The sequence below is a fragment of the Callospermophilus lateralis genome, unplaced genomic scaffold (genome assembly GCF_048772815.1).
Source record: "Callospermophilus lateralis isolate mCalLat2 unplaced genomic scaffold, mCalLat2.hap1 Scaffold_268, whole genome shotgun sequence".
Taxonomy (NCBI): domain Eukaryota; kingdom Metazoa; phylum Chordata; class Mammalia; order Rodentia; family Sciuridae; genus Callospermophilus; species Callospermophilus lateralis.
Genome location: NW_027513428.1, coordinates 938561 through 965241, shown reverse-complemented (window position 1 = coordinate 965241; position 26681 = coordinate 938561). Strand labels below are relative to the sequence as shown.

General features: G+C 35.2%; 1 long non-coding RNA gene across 1 annotated transcript; it reads right to left on the bottom strand.

The window, feature by feature from the left end:
• Positions 1-1455: 1455 nt before the first annotated feature.
• Positions 1456-25813, bottom strand: LOC143388510 (uncharacterized). Its single transcript, XR_013090012.1, has 3 exons — positions 25736-25813; positions 11589-11647; positions 1456-1632 (listed from the first exon to the last, which is right to left on the bottom strand). It is a non-coding gene; the product is annotated as an uncharacterized LOC143388510 (long non-coding RNA).
• Positions 25814-26681: the final 868 nt, after the last annotated feature.

Below are 26681 nucleotides of genomic sequence, written 5' to 3'. Positions count from 1 at the left end.
ATTCCCATACAGTTTGAAATCTAGAAAAACAAAGGCAAATTATAATGTTTGATTTATTTGATATTCAAAATGTCTGTAGTTATAAATTCTGTTAATGTATTCATTTCATGTTTCAGTTCTGATACTATTTTAGTACCTATTATACATGCTAGATAAAACATTTTTATTTGAGAAAATTACAATCAAATATAAACCATTCAGCATTTTGCAAATTGTATAAAAGAAAACCTGATCAATAAATATGACTGGTAAATAGTCAACCCACATATGGTAGGCCACTGTGAGTCTAGTATGAGATACACACAGTAGAGGATATAGAAAAGTAGAAAGTGTGATCCATGAATGAATGATATCAATAGATTTAGATTTAATTAAGAAGACAAGAGTACATACATACTATTTTAGAAATTAAAGAAAATAAAAGAACATGTAGAAAATGTAAAAATGCATGTAAGAATGAAAATGCAATGTGATTGTTCAATTATTTGAAAACAATTTCTATTTATCACATAGGTTTAAAATTAATTGAACTAGGCTCACATTCTCAAATTAAAATGTTTAAATCATTGAATATTTATGAATAAAAGAAGTTTAAATTTATTCAATTCCTTAAATTCTTTGCTTGAAAGTAATCGCATATTCATATTCTTTCTTTTTCTCTTCTTTGATTCTCTTCCTCCCTCTTCCTCTCCTTTGTAGATTAACTTAATCACATAATTGTTTAAAGTGTAAATATCTTAAATACTGTTGGCTGATACTTAGATTTGCACCATAAATGATTTATTTATGCATGTTCAATATAAAAATAATCTAGATATTATTATTGAAGTACATACATCATTTAATATAAATTATTTTAAACACAGATGATGAATGACAGTAGCTCTGTACATTAAATATACCATCATTTATTTTAGCCTCTTAAATATTTATAATTCTGACACAGGGTACAATTCCTCATTTGTTTTCTATTGGACATTTGGCTATATTATAATAAAAATAGTAATACGCAACATATTTTTGAATGATTCTACTTGCTTGAAGTGTGGATGTTGAATCACATATTGAATATAACTAGATTTTTCTATAAACTGTACATCCTATTTATTCCAAAAATGGTCACTGTGCAGTCACACTAACCATGACAACTCATTCACCATTACTGAATATGCCTGTTCATGTTCTACAGTTGTTCCTTTTTGTGGCCTTATGGCTTTATGACTTTGTCTACAATTCAGATATTACAAATTACCAATTGACTCAGATATTTAAAAATAAAATACAGTCTTTGGTAGGAATAGTAATAAATGATTAATTATAACTTAAAATTCTTTCCCACATCTAAGAACTAAAAGAAAAAAACAAGGAAAAGTATAGTGGGGGTTGATATTAACTTTGTTTATTGACTGTGAAGATGAATCTGAAAACACTTTGAGTTCAAAAAATAATAGTATTTCCCCCTCAAAAAAAAGTGATAGTATGATAGTATCCTTCAATGACAGGGGTGAAATGTATATTTAAGCTATAAACAAAATGGGTAGGGACCTTCAATTCTCCAATTGATGTGGTCAGTGATGAAGCTTGTTCATGAATCTTCACAAGCACACGCCTGGTCTTCAGAAGGAACCACTCCTGAGGAACAGGGAATAGAAGGTAAGGGTGATTGCAAAGGAATATCTGTAGAAAAGAGTACTTAAAGGTGAGCCTTAATTTATACTGTTTATAAATTAAATTTCCAGGAAAGAGTAAATACGGTATTTCTGGTTTCTAGAAAGGGGTAAATAGTAAATGACAACAGGTGACTTGTTTTATAATATCTTTAACAAAAACTGAAGAGAAACAACTGTAATGGAGGGTAGGCAGAAAACAACCAAGTTTTCTTAAAGTTTCCAGGCCAGATGCCAACATTAAAACAACAATATTAAGTATCTATAAATGGAGGTCGTTGGGCCCAGACAGGCTGGCAAATATTACCTTAAGTGAAAAAGGCACCAAAATGCTTCCTCCTCTCTTAAAAACCCAAAGAATTTTAATTTAAACTTAATTACAGTTTTAAGTAAAACATTACACATTAGTTATCCAGTCTCCAAGGACATGCAAAATAATGTCCTTTTGCAGGAAGTTGGTTAAGCATTGATTAGTTGCCAACTGTCAAAGTAAGGGATTTTTAAAGGGACCTGTATGCAAAGGTTTTAAAAGGAAGAGGAAATAAAATAATATATATGTATAAGTGATTAACATTACTCCTGTTATAATTCTCTGAGAGACCATAACATTTATAATGAAAGAGAAGTATACAGCAAATTAAAAATTATTATTTCAATCTTTTAAAAATGTGAGAATATATTATCATTTTACAAAAACAAATGCTAAGTAAGTTCCTCAAGAAAATATACAGTTTGGGGGCTGGGATTGTGGCTCAGCGGTTGAGCACTTGCTTAGCATGGGTGGGACCCGGGTTTGATTCTCAGCACCACATAAAAATAAAGGCATTGTGTTGTGTCCATTTACAAAAAAAAAAAAAAAAAAAAGATTATCTTTCTCTCTCTCTTTAAAAAAAAAGAAAATATACAAGTTTAGAAAGTCATATACTAACAACTCACAATTATTTTCTAATTTATTCTTGGATATCTATTTATTCAAAAAACAAATGATGCATCTACACTTGAAACACAAAAATTATGAGTAATGTTATCTAAATTAATTAATAAGTTAAAACACAGGAATTTCTCATGTGCAAAATGTGTCATTTATAATCTTCAAATTTTACATGTACATCATACAAGCAATTAAACTCAAAACACAGGAAATAATAATTCCTGAGAGTCTAATGTTTATTATGAGCCTAGACCTTGGCACAGTCTTTTATAAATAAGAAACTTTAATCAAAGGCCTTTTGCAAAATTTCAAACCGCTGGTAACTATTTCAACAGAAATTAAAATAAATTCTGGCTCCCAGGAAAGCAATTGAGTTTTCATCTTCCTCCATCTCCCAGGAGTATTTTGTATATGTCATATGGACACCATTTTAAAATATGAATGCTTACATAAATGGAAAACCATATTCAACTTAAATGTTCACTGAGAATAATAACATTAATTCTGGCTTTAAAGTTTTTTAATTCCTATTTCCCATCTTCATTCTTTTTCTCTTCCCATAGAAACTACTCTAAAATGTTTGGTGTCTAAAGTTTCATTGTAGCCATTCTTGTGTTTTTTTCTGTCCAGGTATTTAAATTTATAAAAATATTTTAATTCAGAATTCCTTCTGCTTCTTTGTTCTATTTTAATACAATATTCTTTTTTTAAAGATAGGTCATTTTATTTGTTTTGTGATAGTACATTAATATGCAATGACAATAGTAATTTCTAGTTGTTCAAAACATTACAAAGCTCTTGACATATCATATTTCATACATTTGATTCAAGTGGGTTATGAACTCCCCTTTTTACCCCGTTAATACAATATTCTTAAGATCAGTTTTTCCACGTTACATTTGGGCTTCTATGATAGTCTCTAATGACCCATACTCTTGTTAACTGCACCCATGTGTGATATCCCCCCACATTAAATGTGTGCCCAGTAGGATGCAGTAAATATCATGCTTTGTGGTGTCTGAGGCTAGGCTATGAGAGGCAATATGACTTCTGTCTGATTTTCTCTCAGGACTTGGAGTCTAGAAATCATACTGGAAGGATTTCCAGGTCAGAGGGAGAAACCACATGTATGCATTCCAGTCAACAACCCCAGCCTTAACCAAGAATCAGTTTCAAATGCCAAAGATGTGAATGATTTAGGGTTTATATCATTCTAATCCCTAATCTTTGAGTAGCCCCAGCTGAGGCCAAGTAGAATGAGATATGTTACACTTGCTTAATTTTAGACCTGTGAGTGTATCTGTTTGGAAGCTCTGAGAAGCAAGTAATAAGAAGAAATTATATATGCAAAAGATTGGTTGTGAAAAATACGTGAAGGATAAAGAGGACAGAAGCATGGGAGGAGGAAAGAGCCTACGAAACTTTTCAAGAAAAGACAATTGGGTAAGAGCTTTAGATTACATTGCATTTACCGAAAATTCTTGGCCAGGCTTATAGGAAAACCCTAATAAAGGTCGCTTTTAGAGACGATTCATCTGAAATTAAAGTGATGGGGCATCAGTTCCCTTGCTGTGTTTAGCTGTTGGTTGAGAGGGATTCTGAGAGAGGATGGTTTTGGCAGGAACACCACAGTAGATTCAACGACAGCTTGAGTCTGTCAGTTATCTGTTCTCCACAAGGAAGACTAGCTCATTGCATCACAGTCTGGTTTTTACAATGCACCGATCCTCTTCTCCAGGTATCTTTAAGAAGCAACTTAACTTTGCCCCCCATGAACTTGGTCACCTAAGGAGAACTTCCTTCGTAAAGCATCATATTCTGATTGTGTTAGATCCTATTGGTTCTCTGTTCATTCCTTAGTCTAGTTGGCCAATTCATTTTTTTCTGAATAACCAGGTCTTATCAGGAACCTTCTATAGATCCTTCTTTTAAAGATGGAGATTGGTGGGACAAACTACAGCCTTCGTTAAAGCAACTGTTCTCAAGATCACAATTGGTATTCATTATCTCCCTCCCTTACTGTCCTTCATCTCTCATCTCTCCAGGTCAGAATGATGATGGTTTGTACATATGTACACACACATACACACACACACACGTGGTATATTTACAAAGAGTATATATGTTTGTATATATGTACATATGAAAAGGAGAAGGAGAGATATTATAAAGAACTTGCTTGTGTGATTATGGAAGGTGAGAAGTCCAAATATCTGCACGTGACAAGTTAGAAATCCAGTAAACCAATGCATAGTTCCAGTCAAAAGGTGGGCAGTTAGAAACCTAAGATTGGCTAATGTTTCAGTGTGAGTCTGCAGGCTATTAAAGACCAATGCCATGCATATCTAAGCAGAACAAATAATAATAACAAAAGGCCAACACAAAAGTATAAGCCATCATGCAGGAGGAGATCCCTCCAACTGAAGGAGAGACAGCCATTTTATTCTGTACAGACCTTCAACTGATGAAATGAGGGCCAATATCATTAGGGAGGGAAAACTGCCTTACTTATTTTACCAAACCAAATGTTAATCTCATCTAAAAGCATTCTCACAAACAGACCCAGAAGAATGCTTGGCCAAATATCTAGGCAGCCTTTGGTCCAGTCAACTTGACATATAAAACCATCACATATAAAACCTGGTAGAACAACCCAAATCTTCATTCCTGAGGGGGCTAGGCTTTTGATAATCATATTGTTCTCAGGCCAAGGTTGTTGCACATATCCTCTTGCAGTTATAACTAGAAAAGATAGAACCTCAAGGTCAAGTGAATAACCTGGATTTATCATGTATTCTTCCCTAACAGAATTACCTTCATTAGTAATCATTTTGCCTGCACGATATTAAAATTTAAAAATCTGGTGCAGAGTATATGTGGATCTTTTCTGTTATCTGATATTCAGCATCATGCTAAATGAATTATTTGGTGGTAAGTTCTTCAATATTCTCAATATTACTTTCTTTTTAAAAATATTTTTTAGTTGTAGATGGACACAATATCTTTATTTTATTTTTATGTGGTGTGGAGGATTGAACCCAGTGCCTCATGTGTGCAAGGCAAGTGCTTTACCACTGAGCCACAACCCCAACCTCTCAATATTTACTTTCGTAAATGTAATTTCCTTCCTGAACTCTTACGTTTTTTGCTTCACAGCAATCATTTCCCTAAATCCTGCAAAAGAGCAACAACTTGTGGGACAAGTATTCTTTGTATATTGTGATTCAATTTTGTTAAAATCTGATTGATAAAGTTCAGACACTTTCTTGAGGTCAAAACTATACCACACCTCTAATGGAGCTATGTCACACGAGATACTGAACATAATATTTGAGAGGGGGAAAAATAACACTTAGGCTCTTTCTAATCAATAACACCAGAAGCAAAAGAAACTAAATACTTAGATAGTATCTTCCTAATCAATAAAAAAAGAGGAATGTCTGGGAATATTATCTATTATCAAGAGAGGCTTGTTTGCAAGATTTTCTTTTTTCATGTACTCTGTTATAAATAATCACAAAGATAACACTCCTATAGTGATCAAACACTTGCTTCTCAAAGCACTCTTAAATGCTCTCTTGAGGTTATGCAGTTTGGGGAGTGACACACCAACAAAAATTTTAGCTTGATAGTACCTTGCAATTTCTACTGAAAAAGAATGTTTGCCAATCTTTGGATGCTTTAGGTTTTGGCACCATTTTCTCTTCATTATCTGTAATAAACCTACAAAATAGCATTCATCTCCAATGATATCCAACTCCATTAGTACTGGAATTTTGCTTACACAGGAACTACATTTATCATAGTTTTCTGGAATTCACCATGAAAGACCACTACAGGTAATATGCAGTAGATGTCTATCTGACTTACTTCTGACCTTCAAATTGCATGGCCTTGTATGACTTTTAAATGTCCTGAAGTATTTTTGCCTGCTCAAACTAAGGCCTTTTAATGAATGCTTTCTCTCCTTCTTAACTTTTTCCTTCAGATCTTTAAGATGCACAGTGCTTTCTTATGTATCAACATGCGTCTCAATGGCACTCCACACAGGCTGAGATTTTCAGTACACAGCACATGATTATTTCTCTGGTTTTACAAAAGTATTTTGCAGCATTTCAGCGATGTGGTAAATATTTGCAGTGCCAACAAGACTTGTCATATTTTTTTTCACTGTGCTTTCTTGTAGAAAACCATTGCATGTTTCATAATGGAGACAGGTGCATTGTCAAGCTTATGTCTTTTATGAATTCTTCTCTCTCAATCCAAGTTAATACAGTTGTCCCTTACTGATTCCAGAACCCCTGTTGGATAACCCTGTTGTTCCTTACACAAAATAGCAGAGTATTTGCATATAACCTAAGCACATCATCATGTATATTTTAAATCATCTATTGATTACTTATAATGCCTAAAATGAAATAGATACCATTTAAATAATTATAATACTGTGTTGTTTAAGGAATAATAAAAGAAAGTCTTTACATTTTCATTACAGATATGATTTTTTTCTGAATATTTTCTACCTATGGTTGATGGAGTCCATGAATGCAGGAACCATGGATATAAAGGCTGAATGCATTTATAACTTTTTGCCAATACAGGGATTTTCTTTTTCTAGACCTTCAGGAAAACCTAATTTCTTAAAGACATTTTCACTTGAGCATGTAGGGAAGAGAGTAGATAATGCACAATACTTTAAAACAATGATCCTAGTAGGAAAAGAGATAATATATGACTGTAACACAATCCATATTCTCTCATTCAAACTCTTAAGCAACTTAGATGTTTTCACTGGTACATTACACTGTTTTCAATTTCAATAATGAGTGTGGGGGAAATTTTGTAAGTAGTTATAGAGAATATGTGGTTGAGAGTTCAGATAACTAAAGCTACATGTAGAGCCACAGTATTATATGATTCATTGATGAGTCACTCACATGAGATGAGTACATGTTTTTATTTGGATCTTAAAGCAAGTATGAGAGGGATAAAGCTGTCAAGAGAATCTGAATTTCTAGAATGTGGGTGGAGCAATGCTTTTAAAACCAGAAAAAAATAATACTATTTACATTTAAAAACATAAGACTGGTGGGAAAAAAATAAAGATTGATCTGAAAAATAGGACTTAAGGGGAATGGTGTCATTAAAGAAAACAGAAGAGATTATATAATAAATTATGTCAAAAGTTTGAGAAAACACCAGATATTGTTTTCACATAGAAGATAAGACTGCCCTTAATAGTCCTACATTTTTATGGTTGGTCATTATTTCAAGTAACTTTTCTATTTTAATATATCTTATAAAATAATAAGATAAAATTTAGTTATATCTTGTTATTAATGGAAATTTTCATGTCAAACATCAAATAATGAACTCAGATGCTGGAGATGGGGCAAAATATAGTTGTCTTTGGATTACTGTTATTAATTATTTTAAAACCTAAAGTCCTTTAGCTATTAAGAATACATCACCACCTTGTGGAATCCCTTTAAACTACAGACACATGATCCCAAGAGCCATATAGACTTAGGAAATTGACTATCAGATCAACCTATTTTGTTTCCATTTAATTTAATTTTGTTCTTATTTCTATATAGTTCTCAAATTTTACTCTCTGGACCTAAACCCTCTCTTCAACCCTAGTCCTGTATTGGCAACTGCTTGGCTCACTTTCCCACATGATATTTTGTAGCCACTTGAAATACCATACTTCAAACCAAATTCTTCCTAAGAGTTCTATGTAAATTACGTACATCTACGTAGTGTTTAGTCACCCTGGTTAAAAATTTTGGTGTTCTTTGGTCTATTCTCCCATGAAGATCCATTTCATCTTAAAATTAGTCACCACATTCCATTAGCTATGATTCCTCAGTGTCTTTTTCATTTATCCTCTCTTTTTTGTTGTTGTTGATAGCATCCTAAGTTGATCTTTAGTTAATTGAATAACTATGCTTCTAGTGTCTCTTCCTCCCCCACTGCACTGCTAATACTGCATCCCTCCTATGTTAATCAGCTTTCTTGGATTATAATTCTCTTGGGCTTTATTGCCTCCAATACTCATCAGTGTCTATGTGTTCCTTGTTTTTCTCCCACCACTGTGTTGAATGTTTGATGCTTCAACCATACTGTACTTTCTAAATCCAAATATGCTCTGATTCTATTTTACTTCAGCTCCCAAACTCATATGCCCACTCCCTGGCATGCCCTTTAATCAGATTTGAGTCTAAGATGGGATCTGTTGTTTGAAGGGATTTCCACAGGGTGGTAGGTATATTTTTAAAGTAGCATAGATAGCAAGAATGTCAAAATACTTGTATATGTATGTGCTAGAACATTTTCCTAGTAAAGTGTAATGAACTTAAATCCCTCAATGGAAAAAGAATTCTTTGTCCTTAATCTGTGAAGATATTCTGCTAGTTATTAAAGGGATACATGTGGAGTAATGGATATTCACTTAACAAGGTACATAGCTAAATCCTTTTTAGTAATGAATGACATTAAAATATGTTGCAGGGATGAGAGTAAAGTTCAGAGGTAGAGCACTTGCCTAGCATGCACAAGGCCCTGGGTTCCATCTCCATCCATCCCCATCACCACACACACACACCTATGGCAGCCCTGTGACTGTCACATACAACAGTCATATTTCTCTTCCAAGAACTAGACTGAGTGCCTTCATGAAGATTTTCTTTATAAATCGACCATATGAGATAGCTCATTTTTCTTTACTTCCACAGTAAGCTTTGGATTGTACTTATGTGGACTAAAGTTGTCTAACATCTACTTCAAGAGTATAAGCAAAAATAGAAAATAACTTTCTTTGGTCTAAATTACTATAATTCCTGAGTTATGAGTTTTCTTCCTACTGATATTAACAAAACAGAACTTTGTATCTGCACTTAATTTAATTCCTAACTCAACCCAAAGAGTAGAAAATGGTGACTACCTACCAATATCCCACTTCCCCAACATACTTCTCTTTTATCTTTATAAAACTGAAAGGGGACCCCTAACATTGATGATGATGATGAATCTAGAGACACTTTACCACTGAGATACACCCTGGCCCTTTTTATTTTTCATTTTGAGACAGGATCTCACTAAATTGCTGAGATTGGCCTTGAACTTGCAATCTTCCTGCCTCAGCCTCCCGAGTCACTAGGATTATAGATGTAAGTCACTGAGCCCAGCACATATCTTAGTTCTGATTCACTTTGATTCACATTGTTCAGGATTTTAAACAGAAGGAGCAAAAATATATAGCATTTGCTTCTGTTTAAAATCCTGAACAATAACTTGACTTAGATTTTAGTAGGCACTTTCATCTTCCAGGTTTATTTGATAACCCAAATCTCCTTATTGACCAATCAAATGAATCTTACAGTTTTTCAAAAGAAGGATGCATATAACTTTTGTTTTTCAGTAGATGAATTCTTAGTACTGGGAGAGTTAGCCTAAGGAGAGTTGGCCATCAGGTAATGACTAGAGCTAAGCATATGTTTAAAATCAGATTGGGTCACTACTGCATTAGGATTTGTTCAGCTTTGGTGGGCTAGAGAGGAAGCAAAATAGGTGACCTGTTAAGCAGCATAAACTAGAGACTGAGATGAGCACTATTCAAAAGATCAGAGGATGGAGTCTGAAGTTATATGCAGCACCAAGGAGAGCTCCTTGTACTTTAGTCTCCATCTTTAGGAAACTAATCGTGAGTTCTTCTACTGGTGGCAGTCAGGAACCTTGCAAATGGACTTGATTCCCAAAGGTACTCCATCTGACAACATAGGCCTCAGGAGTGTTTAGTCAGATCCCAATCCTCAGTGAAGGAGGCTCCATTCTCATCCATCAAAAAAATATTGTGATATATAATACAGATTGATTTGCAGCTCAGTTTTGAAGGTTCATTTGGTGGAATCAGATTTTTTTTTTTTAAGTTTCAAGTTCTTTCTGGTACAAGGTTTCTTTCTCTATGATACCACCACCCTAGGAGTGATTATCTAAGATTATACTTCCCTTCTCAGACCAGCCCACATCCAATGATTGGTAGGCAGATTTACTGTTATAAAGATCAACTTCTCTGTTTACGTTTCTAGGAAAGTCTGAAGAGCCATTACAACTTCAAGCCTCCACCAGGGTCAGCTAAGTCCTGTTGCAACTGTTCCCAACTTCTCATTCGACTCAGTTTTACTTCATTCCCTTTTCCCACAAGTGTTGATCATGAGAAGATCCACCATGGAAAAGAGAATAAACAACCTGATAGGTAGAACAATTTAGCTGGTTGACATGGGACAACATTTGTCATCAATTACCACAGTGCTGGTATGATGGGTGTGGGACTGGAGTAGTCAGAATGACAGGGATAGTGCCCAAGGCTAAAAAAAAAAAAAAGTGTGTTCTCATTTACCAAGGCTGAAAGAGTTACTGATGCTTCAGAATACCAACTTGCTAGTAATAGAAACCCACTGCTGGGAAACCAATGTGGCACTCTCCCTAGAGGAAACCATTTGGTCACTTGGTAGCAAGTCTATTACATTTGATCTCTTCTACCTTGGGAAGAGGCAGTGATGTATTTTGTTGGTAAAAGATATGTAGTACAAGGGTGAGTGTGATGTTTTTATCCATAGCCTTGATTACTACAACTTTCCAAGGGCTTACAGAATATTTGATATGATATGATGGTACATTATCACCTATGACTTTGCATCCATTGTTTGGTCTCATGTTATAGCAAAGGTGGTATGATAGTGAACACATGACCATGAAATCCACTGTTCCTAACACATACTACACACAGTAGCTGCTATCTTCATACAACATATTACACTTTATTAAAGATACAGCTGAATTTCAGTTTGAAGACGATACCTTGTAAGATAAGTGTTATTCTTCAGGACATAGCATACTAACTACATTAATAACTATTATATAATGCAAAAATTAAAATATACCCAGTCTGGAATCCAAATGATAGAAATAGAAGTAGTCCTACTTACCATCATTTTCAGTGATTCATTTGAATAATTTGTGTTTCTCAGTTCTGAAATTCTGCCACCTGGAAAAGCAGAAAGAGTCTCATTAAACTTTAAGCTACAGCTCTTGCCTAGGCACTCTGGACTCTTTGTGCCAAGGTACAAGAAAGCAAAAAGAAAAGTTGCCATCATGGCAGGAGTCATTAACAACCATCATCAAGAAAATGCAGGTATGTGGTTAAACAATGGAGATAAGAAAAAATATGTTTCCTACTCAGGCAATCAACTAGGGGTGTTTCTTGACACTCCCTTGCCCAATATTAATGTCAAATGAACAAGTACACGACCTCAAAATAGCATGATTGGGATGAGGAAGCAGATCCGTGGGAGAGCTCTTGCCTCGTATGTGCCAGGCCCCAGGTTCAATTTACAGCATGATGGGGGGATAAAAAGACCCTTGTAACCAGGAGCTTAGATTTCTCAGCTATGAGGATCTTGGTCATCCTACTAGATAAAACTATCCAGACAAGAAGAGTTGCTAACTGAAAACGAGGCAACTCTAGTATTGACAATGGAAGAGACAGATGCTAAATGCCAGTTGCAGCCTTGAGACCAACTGCAGCCAGCAAAAGCTGAGTATCTTCTATTGACTTTCTCCTATCAGTTTCCCTGAGGAAAAGATGCCCACTACAGTCCAGAATGAAGAAACCAGTTAGCCACATACATAAAGCAAGTGGAGCTAAGTGGCTAAAGTGTTGGATTTTGGGGATGCTGGGCTATACTGCTTTAAAGCCTCCCTTCCAGACCTGAAAAAGGATTCTTCAATTACTGGGAAGTTTGTTGAAGACTCTGAGATCTAGTTTTTAGCTCTTTTCTCAGACCTGTTCTTAGCTCTTTTCGGAATTATTATAGCTAATCATTAGTAAGCACAGGACTTGAAAGTCAAGGTCTCTCCCCATACATTGGGACAACCTTGAAGGGCTGGCTGTTCTAGCTTAGACAGGGAGCTACCCATGAAGTTTAGATGAGGCTTTTTTTTTTTTTTTTTTTGCATTTGTATCCCAGACCAAACCCCCCCTCTATCAGAGGATCCTGCTTTCTAACCTTTCCAAAAAACACCCTATTGAGATTCCTGCATTCTAGTCCTCCATTTCAATATCTGCTTCACAGGGACTCCATCTGTAACATCTACCAACATATAAAGAATGGGATAGCTTTATGGATGATAAAAGCTTTTGTTAATAGCGGAAGTAGACAGCCTTCATGGTCTGAGAAACAAATACCCCTTATATTGTGTACTTAGCTATATCATCAGGGTGTCCAGTTGCTGGAAAAATATATGTTCTCTGGACTAATTACCATTTTCCTCAATGGGGATGTAGGTACATACATTTGAAAACACCTTTAAATGAGAAAATATATTAATATCAAAGAGAATTAAATTTTTAAAGACTTGGTATCCATATACCATAATTATAGCTAAATATTACATTACATATATAATTTAATTTTTAACCAAAGCATCCCAGAGGTTTCAATTTCAGGAAGAGCATTACTCAAATAGTCTCAGAAATTCTATTTATCTTATGATCAGGGAAAGGAATGCATTGGTTAATCATATTCTTCTTAATAGATATTCCATATGTACTATGTTTGAATTATTAATTTTCAAATAATTAGAACACATCACTATATAGTTAATATTAAGGTGTCTATGAAAAGAGCATGACAGCTTTTTTTATGATTTATAAAACATTTTAGGATCTTGTTTCTTCACCAATTTGTCACATAGACATTGTAATTTAGAAACACAGGAACAACCATTAAGGGGAATTTCTGACTGATCTGTTGTTGGATCCCAATATGTATATTATATTGTCATAATACATTTTGAACTATATGTTCTAGGTACAAAATAGACACCATCATGTTATACTTTAATTCATCCCACAATTGAAAGAAGAAACAAGTGTTTGTTCAGCATTGAAGTTATGAACTAGATGTTTAGTATGTGTGACTGTTTTACTCAACTTTTTCACTGCTGTGACCCAAGTACCTGACAAGAATAATTTTAGAGGATGAAACATTTATTTGGTATTCACGGTTTCAGAAATCTCAGTCAATAGAGAGCTCCGGGCCCAAAGTGAGAAAGAATATCATAGTAGAGCTGTATGGAGGAGGAAAGCAGCTCAGGACATGGCCACCAGGAAGCAGAGAGAGAGCTTTGCTTACCAGAAAATAACATGTACCCCAAAGGTAGACCCCAATGACCCACCTTCTCTATCCACACCTGACCTATCTATAGTGACTGCTCAATTAATTCCTACCAGCAGATCAATGCATGAATTAGGTTAAGACTGTCATAACCCAATAATTTCAGCTCTAAAATTTCTTGCATTGTCTCACATGTGAGCTTTTTGGAGACACCTCATATCTAAACCATAACAGTGACTTAAAAATAAATGTGAGAAAATAAAAAGTTAACAGTAGTAATAAACAAACGTAAAATTGTAATGGCCCAGGGCTGAGTGTCATGTGTACCTATCCCCTTGGCACCATGGAAACCATGCGCAATGTGAAGCTCCTTCATTAGCATCTTTGCATACAAAAGAAGACAAGTTTGCTCTGATATATTTCATTTGAACAACTATAGCTCACTTTGTGAATACACCTGACATACACTCTGTGTCATTTCAATGTTCATCCTGACTTGTTGTCAAGGAAACAGATATCATCACTTGGGAAGTGGTAAAAAGAAACAAGAAAAGAACAGAAGTAAATTGTATATTATAGTGGGCAAGAACTACCTTTTCTGTGAAATAACTTGAAGAGATTCCCATATTGATGAATCCAATCCAAACTCACTGCAAAGCATGACATCAAAGCATGACAGATAAATGTTATGAACAATGAATACTGATGGAAAAATAACAATGGAGAACTGGTCTTATATGTACAAACTGATTTTTACTGAAAATATCCATTATATACAACCTATGGTATGCTATGTTCAAATTTGAAAATTATGAAAGTGGCTTAATTCAGTGAGTTAGTCATTTTTTAAAAAAAAGTAACTAGAACAAGTATATAAGTAATTGACTAAATGCAACTAATTTATTTCAAGTTATAAATTCATTTGCTTTTGGAATATTCTTTTATTAAAGACAGTATATTGAAATGACTCCATTTCTAAAATCAAATATCCTTATAATCAAATTGCAGCTAACTTCCAAAGGAAGAGAAAAGATGGCACAGTCAGAGCAGTTTATCTGGAAATAATTTAATAAAGTAATTAGTTTTAGAGACGTGGAAAGATTGAGAGAAACAGCTAGGCATGGTGAGGAGCCCAGGAGCTAGCAAAAATGGAAAGGCATTACTAACTCTAAGGACTCAAGACTTAACAGTGTTACCAGAACTTGCAAGAGTGGAATGAACACCCACCTGACAGCTGTATAGGGAATAATTGTATAGGGAAGTCGACTCTACAGCAAGGCAGGATGGGAGCAAAATAGGGAAACATAAATTCACTTCTTCTTTTAACCTTAAGAGTTTTGCTGATGTGTTCCATTGGTTGAGGCCAACTAGAAGCCAGGGGGAATAATCATGGATGATAAAGTTTTAATAGTTCAGCCTCCCAGAGCAGGACAGAAATGCAAAGTGGATCTGGGTAAGCAAATGGAAATGATAACCAACATATCCACCTCTTATAGTATGAAAGGCAAATTACTTAACCTATGTGTCTGCTCTACCACCTTTGAATAAAATTAATGATGCCATCTCTCTTATGGATATTGTGGAAATGGTACATTAAAATGAGAAAAATCATAGCATTTCAATAATTTTTAGTTATTTTTATTTTTGCACGTCAGTTTATTTACGAAAAATGTTGTAGTATTATTGCCACAAGATTAAAGAAGATAACTTGGGATGTTGAAAATTTAGAAGACATAAAAATATAAAGGCTTAAGCATATACAACAATGCTAAAATTAAATATAACAGTAGTTCAATTTTCTCATTTTTCAAAAAAGAAAAGACTTTTCAAAGTATAAAAATGAATTCATTTTAATTGTACAATGTGTAAACGTAGTCTCTAGTTTTAATCTATCTGTATTGGAGACTTCAACTTCTTTCATATTCATAGCTGGTTGGAGTATGTGGTCTGTGTATAGAAAATCGGCTTCCCACATGTTAATCCCAGAACCTGTGAATGTGTGCACATTGCAGCATATGGGGTTAAGTTAAAAATCTTAAAATGAAGCAATTGTCCTAGATTATCCAGGTGGGCCTTGTTTCAATAAGGACCTTTTGAGAGGGAGGAAGGAGGGTCATAGTAAAAGAAAGACCTGTGATGTTGGAAGCAGAGATTGAGTGATTCGAGAAAGCCCCCAGAGTCAGGGAATATGTGTAGATTCTGGACACTGGAAAAGGCAAGGAAATTAGTTCTTCCCCTCAACTTTTCAGAAAGAATTTAGACTTACTGACATCTTTAATTTAGGATTTCTGACCTTCAGATCTGTAGGATGATAAATTTCTTCTGTTTTATTAGCCACTAAATTAATGGTTACTTGTTACAGCAGAAGTAATTAATAAAGTGTCTATACTAATTGTTTCCCTCTGACTTCTCAGATCCATTTTGCACCCTTTTTTGGCTTGGTCTAAGACACAAGATGCAAATCTCTGGCTTCTAGCTGAGATCACTGAATGGGCAGCACCATCAGGAAGTGGGAAGGGCTGAAGACAGAGGGCAAGAGGGGTTGTCCCTTTGAGGCTTTTGGATCAGTAGAGCGTTGGCAGTGGTATTGGTTCTCTCCAACCATCACTCACAGCAGCACCTTCCCTTCAACAACTTCCAGTATCCCAGGCCTAGGTGGCAGGAACTCTCCACTGTTGCTGGTCCCTGGTGCTTTACTTTCTGCTCGTTCACTTAACCACACTCCCGTAACCAGTTCACACTCCCATAACCAGTTCCTTCTTCTATTAAACCCTGTGACTGTGGCATCTGTATGCTGTCAGGACACTGTCTGATTCAACACAGAGTATCTTTTCTGTAACGATTTATTGAGGACTCAAATAGCCAAGTCTTAAATTTCCCATAAGGTACTCTAAAGGAATACCAAATGTAGGAAAGTTTAAGACAGTATGGTGGTCTATCTGTAACCCAAGTTTTAATTTCTTCAACTTTCAAATTATAGTATAGCTGTTCCTACTTCAGGAAAACTGAATTATCCCCTTTAGCAATAAAAAAGCACATATGGTTTTCATATTGACATATAAAAAATAACTTTACAGAAATGTTATGAAAATGTTTTCAAAGAGTGAAAGAATGTGTTTTAGTCATTTTTTTTTCTTACTGATTATCAAAGGAAAAAGGAATAGAGTTATACTACTTAAGACAAGCTAAATACTAGGCAAATAATTATTTGGCTATATTGCTTAAGAAATAATGATAAGAAAAACATCTATACTTGTTTGGCATACATGTAGTTTATTTTTCAAATATATTTGCAGTTAGCTGAATTTGTGGATGTGGAGGACTGATTGTATAAAATGAATGGTACGGAAAGGTATTGTAGTGATAGGAGAGAAAAATTACATTTATTTATGTCTCGTCTGTGTCTTCCAATTAAGACCTATACTTTACCTTCTCTGGGAGAAGATTTTCCATTTCTGCTTATATGAAATCTGAAGCAGATACCCGAAAACTGCTTTTTCTGGTTTGGTGCTTTAAAAACACGAACAAACTTTAGTCAATGTAAGGCTGCCCCAAATCACCAGAGGTATTATCTGAGAGTAATAACTGCACCTTATTAACCAAACAGAAGTAGGGAACAAATCTAGAAAGGGCAGACCAGAGCTGGGAGAACTCATCCAATGTAAGAGCTCAAGTCATAATGGTGAGCACTAGAACTCAATCAGCACCAGCATTGGCATCCAAACTCTACTCCTCATTCAATTCAATTACTCAGGACACTCAGCAGGATCCTAAGGCATCCTGGCCACAGTACCTGACAGCAAAAGAGGAAGTGGAAGGTGCTAAAAATCAGCTTGTTTCATCATTCCGCCTTCTCAAGAGTAAGCAATATCCATTCTGATTTCCTTTTGAATCACCAGGTAACTGGAATATGAAGCAGCATTTGAGATTATAGACTGGGAGGCAAGTAGATAGAACTCCAGTCAAAAAAAAGTACCTGCTCATTGTGTTGGCCCAGGCCTGTAATCCCAGTGGCTCAGGAGGCTGAGGCAGGAGAATCATGAATTCAAAGCCAGTTTCAGCAAAAGCAAGGCACTAAGCAATTTAGGGAGACCCTGTCTCTAAATAAAACACAAAATAGGGCTAGGGATGTGGCTCAGTGGCCAAGTGCCCCTGAGTTCCATTCAGTACGTCCCCCGCTCCCCACCCCGTTCCCCCGCACCGCCCCTCCCCAAGTCACCTCCCACTCCTGCTGCAAAAGAAAGAAAGAAAGAAGGAAAGAGTACCAAAGGCTAGGCATGGAGGTATAAGACTGTAATCCCAGCACTGGAAGATTGCAAGTTTGAGGACAGCCCCAATAACTTATTGAGGCCCTAAACAATTTAGTAAGACCGTGTCTCAGAATTAAAACAAAAACAACAACAAAAAACTATAAAGGGTTGGGGATGTAGCTCAGTTCAATAGTGAAATAGTGAAAACACCCTGGGATTAAATCACCAGCATGGGAAAAAAAATATATTGGCTACCAAACTGATCCATCATAATTATTGACTGACCTTAAGTAAGGATCCATGTAAACTTCATGTTCTATGGCATCTTTCCAGGAGTAACAGAAAGAAAAGAAGGTGCAATATCAGGCTTTCATCACACCTTTTTGAACCACATTAAATGGGAAAATTTGTGGAAGAATTCATCCTTTGAATACTGAAATTCGATACAAACACAGATAACTTTCATTTTCTGACTCTCCCCCCTCCTCCAAAATTACAAGTTATCCCAACTGGTTAGGCAAGAAATTCATGATCCCTTTTAGATAACTCTAATTATTTTGTAGACAAGATTTATAACACTAACTTGGAATATTAGAAATATGATAAGTGTATATTTTTCAGTGGGAAATTCAGAATGAATTTGGAAAGCACCTTATCTTCAATAGATTAAAAATAAGGCTGCATATTGAAGTGGAACCTCTCTTCCACCAGCTTTGGAGAAAATTATTATAGACTAGACCTATTTTGAACTGAGAACGTTTAGATTACTAGTTATGAAGAGAATCTGTGTAAATGTTAGGAGAGAGTTGAACAGTTCTTCATTTTATTTCAGTTGGAAGTATTTATTTGCCCACCCAATAAGATTTTCAAAATATAGCTTATTGAGATTATTTTAAAAGATAAATATTTAGAAGCCCACAACATACTCAACATATTTTTAGAAAATGTTGATATTAGCAGCAGCAGCTAGTTGTTTATTTTATACAATTTTGAAACAAAGACCAATCATGATAAATCCTGTGAGTTCTAACTTTGTACTGATTCAAGATGTGATAATGATGTTTTCTCTTTAAAAGCATATACATAAAACACATGTATAAAATGTGTATTTTACTTATGCATATATATGTATATGTATAGATGTATACATGTTCACATATATGAAACATGCTCTGTGTTGAAGGGATTAATATATTTATGTACATATTTAAATAGTGGGCATTTTAAACACTAAAGTATGTCTAATAAAGTTTAAATTAACAACTACATTATATTCCTGCTTATAATTTTATGTACAAAGATAGTTTATAATTCTTCTATCCCTAGTGCAATGCACTATGTCACCTCATTTGTATTTTTCTTTTTCCTCTCATCAAAAAGAGATGGGGGAAAGAGAGAAGCAGTCCCTGACATATGGGAACTGGTCTGAAACTTGCAGTTGGGTTTCAGTGTCGCCAGGAGCTGGATTGGTTCTCACAGGAAGAGCTTGGTGTTCTCTCGTTGGACAAAACATTGGACAAAAACATTCTCACAGAACATTAACATGAGACAAGATATCTTTGTGACTGTGAAGACATGATGCAATTAATGAGACCACTTTATAATTTTGTCTAAGGATAAGACAACAACAAGGTCATTGAAACCACAGAAACCCCAGAAATGTCAAAGCACAAAAATACCAGATATCTTCCTCTCTTGGCTAACTTAGGTGAATACCAGATATCTTCTTTCTCTCTTGGCTAACTTTAGTTGCTTCTTTAACTAAACTGCAGCCTTATTTCCTTCTAGTCTTCCCTCCTTCTGGAAAAAAAATTATTTATGATACTCAATCACAGAATTACCCTCACTTCTGATAGTATTCATTCCAGGGTAAGAAAATCCCCATTGCTCTGAACTCTCCCCCAAATCACTCAAATAAAGTACAAAATCTCTTGACTCTAGCACTGTGTTACTAGCACACTCCACGGTATGTGATCTTCCTTGTAATGAACAATAAACCCAATGTGTCCAACTGCAAGTAAATTTCTGGTGGTCTTTGTCTGGAAGGTAGTAACTTGTAAAATCTTTAGCAGAATATTACATATATGACTCAATTTGTAGTATAGATGGATATATATGTCTATATAAAATTGTTTTATTGTGTTGTATATATATACATATATATGTATGTATATATACGCATACACAAATAAGGGGTTGTGTGTGTATGTAAAATTGCAACAAAAATGACTAGAAGAATACATAGAGAGTAGCTAATGGTATCTACTCTAAGGAAATGATAAAATACTAGAAAATTTGAAAAAAGAGGGTTTCCACTTTTGACTCTTCTTTATATGTTTTTGTATTAGCATATGCAATTAAGATCCCAAATCAGTTGCTTTTGAATTAATAAAAAGGGATATTTTCCTGGGTTATAAGACTTCGTCCAGTGAAATTTCTTAAAAGTGGAAACAAATTCCTGAAGACAGATTTTTCCCACTGGCCTTACAGAAGCTAATAGCCATGTTGTGTACTGGAGAGATGCCATAGGGTGAGATCTTGAACTATTTGCTGCCAGCAGCCCCCCAGCAATAGCTAGCAAAAGAAAAACGGAGATAACAGTCATGCAATTGCAAGTAAATGAATCCTTCCAATCATCTGAGTGAGTTCAGAGGCTAATTGTTCCCCAGTTGAGCCTCCTGATGAGAAGGCACTTTAGCTGACACCTTGATGGCAACCTCATAAGATTCTGAGCAAAGAACCAGCTAAGTCCAAGTCATGCCCAGACTTTGGATCTGAGAAAACTGAGATAACACATGGATCCTGCTTTAAACTGCTGAAGGTAATTTGTTATGCAGCAGCAGATAATATAACAGCCCAGAGATGGTATGATGGCTCTAGAAACTAACCAATGGCCCAGACACCACCCACTACATCTGATTTCCATCTTCAATGTCACCCCAAAATGATAAGGTGGCCAATGGAATTCCAGCTGTAATGTCAGAGATTCCAATCATAAATAAAAAGGAGACAGAGAGGTTCACATCAGTTGTCTGTTCCCTTCCACATAGCAACCTCCATTCATGCTCTATTCCTAGAAAATAATTGGCCATAAATATAACCAATAGGGGCTGGGGTTGTGGCTCAGTGGAAGAGTGCTCGCCTAGCATGCATGAAGCACTGGGTTTGATCCTCAGCACCACATAAATGTAAAATAAAGATATTCTTAAAACTTAAGAATAAATCTTTTTAAAAAAAATATATAGCCAATAGGTAAACAGGACTCTATTATTAAAAGAGAGTCTGGAAGAAGGAAGAAGGTAGGATGATATGGGCAGTTAGGGAACAAATAGTAATATTTTCTATGGAGGGGGTAAAGAAAAGGAAGAAAAAAATTGCATTACTCTTCCAGTGTTCTTTTTCTGTTTTAAAAGTCTTCTGATAGGAGAAAATTTTCAAAGTAGAATGCTTATAGCAAACAGCAATATGTTGTGAGTTAAGTCAGCTGTATATCTGACGAAAAAATGAAGGAAAGATTCCAATCAGTGCTATGCTCTTGATCACACTTCATCTTTCCTATCCCCAAGTGTTTAATACTCATCTCTGTCTTTAGCCAAGCCATAATGTCTTCTGCTGTGTCTATGTCTTGCTCTGTAAGAAGATTCAAAAAGATGAGCCACAAAGAAACTAGTCAATCTTTTCCCTGATCAGTGACGTTTAAACTCCAAATCCAAAACATGAAGAGAAATAAATCTTATATTCCACATTCCATTTAAATAATTTATTTTCCCATTTGTTTTTTTTTTCCTCTCAGAGAAGTTTGTGTTACAGGTGGAGCTAATATAATTGTTCAAAGATCAGATATTGATTAAGATCACAGTAACTTAAGTATATGAGGAAGAAGACATGAGATAGGAACATGCCAGAGATGCATCTACAATAATCAGAAAGAGGAAGGTGGCTAACCTTTCTGGAAAGTCTTGGGCTGCACTTAATTGTTGGAATGTTTGCCTAAAGGAAGTAAAGAACTCCCACATGAATCAGACCTTCTTTAGGACCCACTGGTCTGGAGAACTAGCAACTTAGGAATTGATGCTTATGTTCAGGTGAATATTTGGTTAAATCAGTATCTGATACCTGAGAAAGTTCAGCAAAAGGTCAAAGGACCCTAATAATCAGTCTGGGGGACCATGAAAAAATTCCTCAAAGATTGGTAGAGAATCAATAGTTCATAGTAATGGACCAGATATGAACTCCGTCCTCAAAAACATTTTGGTTTTGTTTTATTTTGGAAGTTGGTGCTAAGACCCAGACTTAATCAAAAGAGAAAGTGGTATGTCATTAAAATATAAAAAATAAAAACCTATAGAGTACTTGGAACTGACTGAATTAATTTGACTTTGGGGGAAGCAAGATATTAGAAAAGACGTCTTGAAAGTACGTCTTGGGATCTGTAATAGTGATATAACAAGAAGGAAAAGCACTAAAAATTAGAGTATTAAGTAATAGAAAATTCAGGTTAGGGTTCCTGAGCAACGGCCAACCAAACACCAATTAAGTTGAGGTAAGTTCCTTTCTCTCTCCCTTCAAGCACTTGACTTCATTGTATGCAATACTGTGCATTTGCCCTTTCCCCACCCCTTCATTCTGAAAATTATATAATAATGTGACCATAGTAGCAATAATAATGAAGAATAGGGCCCCTATAAGGGTCATAGTTTCTTTCTTAATTTAATAACATTTTGGAGTTAGATTGATATACAATAAACTGCATATATTTAAAATACATAATTTGACATATATATGTCAAAACTCACCAAATTATATATTTGGTCATAATAAGAATTTACTTATCACCTCTAAAAATTTCCTCCAGTCCTGCTGGAATCTCTACCTTCCACATCTCTGTTTTGCCTTCCCCATCTGGAGCTGCCACTGATCCTTCTGTTTGTCTTATATGACTCTATATATCCCAGAATTTTACATAAGTAGAAATATAGTGTGTCCATTTTTAATATGACATCTTTCATTAAGAAGATCATTTTGAGATTTATCCATGTCATAGCATGTATCAATTGTTCTTTCCTTTATTAAAATGAAGGAAGTATTAAAAGGAAAGCCAAGATGCATTGTATACATTGTATATGACCTATTTCTTGGCCTGTCATCTTGGTTTTCTTTTGACTCTTTCCTTTACTCCCCCCCCCCATTATTGACACGCTTTTCATAGAAACTTTCATAGAAAGTACAAAAGGGTAAAGAAACATAAGCTGGGTATGGTGGTGCATGCCTGTAATCTCAAGTAGGAGGGTTTGAGGCCAGCCTAAGCAACTTGGTAAGATCCTGTCTCAAAAAATATAAAGGACTTGAGATGTAGCTCAATGGTGAAACACCCCTAGGTTCAATCCTCAGGGGGAAGGAAGGAAGGAAGGAAGGAAGGAAGGAAGGAAGGAAGGAAGGAAGGAAGGAGAAGAAAGAAAGAAAGAAAGAAAGAAAGAAAGAAAGAAAGAAAGAAAGAAAGAAAGAAAAAGAGTTAAACAACAAAAAAAAGATCACCTTTAGAAAGATTTGGCATTTGAGTTAAAAACCAACAAACACAATCAAACAAAACCCTTGAAAACTAAGGAGACTTTATAATTTTAAAAGTAGTAAATCTGTAGTAGATGTATTTGTGGTGCCTCTAGTTTTATGTGTATAAAGATTCTTGAAGTGGATGCTATTTCAGTCTGGGTGGTCTTGTCTTTTACATTGCACAATTTAGTGGCTACCTATTCAGTCTTTTGAAGATTGTCACATCAAATGTTCTTGCTTACTACAAATTATCTCAATGAGGAGAGATTATAAAATGAGTCAAAATGCTAAATCTAGAAACACAAGGGCAATGCATTAGAAGTGAAACCCCAGAGAGCCACAGGCTAATAGCAACCTATAACATTTATAAACTAATATTATCCAAAAGTGAATGTCATGAGCATTGATAGGGAATGCAATTTTGATTGCCATGTGTATCAGGAATTTTTCCATTGAACTATGAATTATTTTCTTTTTTAAATAACATTTTAAAATCCTTAGGTATTCTTCATCTGCAATAGGGTATACTCAGCAGCTAGTTCTTTTACATTAGTCAAGATGAATCTGGCTGTGTATGGTGGAACAAGCCTATAATCCTAGCTACCCAGGAGGCTGCAGCAGGAGGGTTGCAAATTGGAGGTAGTCTGTGTAAAATTGTGAGACACTGTGTCATAATGAAAAATGGGGAGGCATCTCAGTAGCAAAGCATTCCTGGGTGCAATCCCTGGTGAAGGAGAAGGAAGAGAAGGAGGAAGAGGAGAAGGAGAGGAGGAGGAAGAAGAAAGGAGGAGGGGGAAGAGGAGGAGGGGAAGAGGAGAAGGAAGAGGAGGAGGGGGAGGAGCAGGAGGAGGAGTATGATAATCCTTGGCCAATTAGCTTGCACCTTGAAAAGTATACTTTGTGAAACTTATGAATAGAGAATTTTTGTGTATCAGAATTTTTTATCTCTTTTGGTATTTTACCATGATTAATCCCCAATCTACCTTCCTTTCTGGCTGCTCTGTTGCTGCTGATAATGCCAATGCTGTCGGCCTCATTTTTCTTGTCCATGATAGACACTTTTGGAATATTGTTGGATTTTGACTGGATGTGACCTTTCATGGGGCACTGCTGCCTCCTATCAGGCTTTTATGGGCCGGCTGGTTTGTGCATGTGTGCAGACATTTTGACCCCATGACCTCCAGAAAAAATTCCATGTATCTGACCTTTCCAACATTTGGACACTGTAACTCTTCCCAAGTGCAAGGACATGGAGAATGCTCCCTTATGATTTTGGTTTGCATTCTTCTCACTTCAGAAGAACTAGTCTAGGAGAATATGAAAACTGTTCAGAACTGCTAAGATAACAAGAATGCTAGCAGCCCTTCAAGTAATTTTGCATAAATTGGAACATGAGCAGTGTTTTCACAACACCTTTTCCTTTTTATTGTGGTTTAAGTAAGCAGTGCCAAATATCTAAATTATACTCTGTGGCATAATCCAATCTGCAGAAAGGGCAAGGGCTAACAAAAAACTCTGAAAAACTTTAAAGCCATTTTTTAAAAACTCCTTCCCAAATCTAGTCTCCTCTCCTTTCTGAGTCCTGAATCCTTTTGTTAAATCAGCTTAGTTACATAAAAAAAACATAGGATCCATATTAGGGTATTTCTAGAACTTTCAGTTTGCTTTTTTTTTTTTTTTTCCCTGTATCGATAGAGTGTAAGCTTGCCTTTGGAAAACATTCTAGTTTAATATATTTAAATATGCAATTAAAGTTTTAAAAATCATTACAAAATAATCTATGTTTCTTACCCCCCCCCAATTTCCTTAAATCCAATTTTTTCAAGATGTAAATTTCAGATTAAAAAAAATATAAAGTCTGCTTTTCCCCATCCTCAATCTACTATCTGTGCCACATGTGAGTTTTGCTTTTTAAATACATCTTTTATCAGGATGAACTGGGTCACGAAGCCCCATTCCTTTTTTTTTTTTTATCCCTCTTGACATTTCCTGTGCTTTCTTTTTCTCAATAAGCTTTCTCTTCTCAAAATTGAATACTTTTCTCATCTTAGCTGAATATCTACTAACATCCTCTCTTTTGATGGCTGATAAAGTTACCTACACTCAATTCTTTCTAGACCACCACATTTAAAAGTGTGATTTTAAAAATCTACTTACATTTTCCTCCACTTTGAGTGCTATACTCATATTTCTTCCTCATTGCTGGTATAATAAAAAAATTGCTCTGGCACAACCTATCCAAAGTCACATCAGCAGATCTGCTTTGGCTTGGGTACAGGCCTATGCAGAAGCTCATCATGTGATATTTGGGACAACCTAATCACAGTATGTCAAGTCTAAAAGATCTGATTTATAAATTTCCATAGACCATATGAGAAAAAGTCAGTGAACCTATATACAGGTTTACATTATTACCAAATGTCTGTGCAGCTCATAAATAGGAGAGTGTACAAGAAATCCTAAAACCAGGTCAAGAATATTAAATAACACATTCTACTTTATTGTGAAATAAGGCATAAAATAATTTTAGTCCTGGTATTTAAGTGAAAGTTGGCAATCCTACTGACAAGTTATCGGTAAACATCTAATTTCTGACAGCATTATAGTTCAAGGTGCAGGGATTTTCCTGGGCTATTACAGTATTTGGGGAAAGGCAGGGGATTCTTAAAATATTGGAAAGTATGAAATTAGCTACATCTAGTGAGAGTACTTATCATATAAAAGTTCAGTGTTTTTATAATTAGACTCAACTCTGATAGCAGAGTGATAGCTACATATTTGTTAAACATGTGAATTTTATCTTTATTATGATATTTTGATAAGAGACTCTTAACTGGACATTGCAGAAAGCATAGAAAGATTGTTATACTTCCACCTCACATTGATTCTTATAAAATATGAATTGATATTATTTAGCTATATTAATATATTGCCTTGACACAGACATTTAGACAACATACAATATCATCTAACCACATAGTTATTCCTTAAGCATTGCCTATGATGTATTCAGGTTTGATTTCTTGCTGTATGGTATGATTGAAGATGTCAAACTAGTAACACACACATTTAAATTCACACCTTTAAAAATGTTTGTTTTATG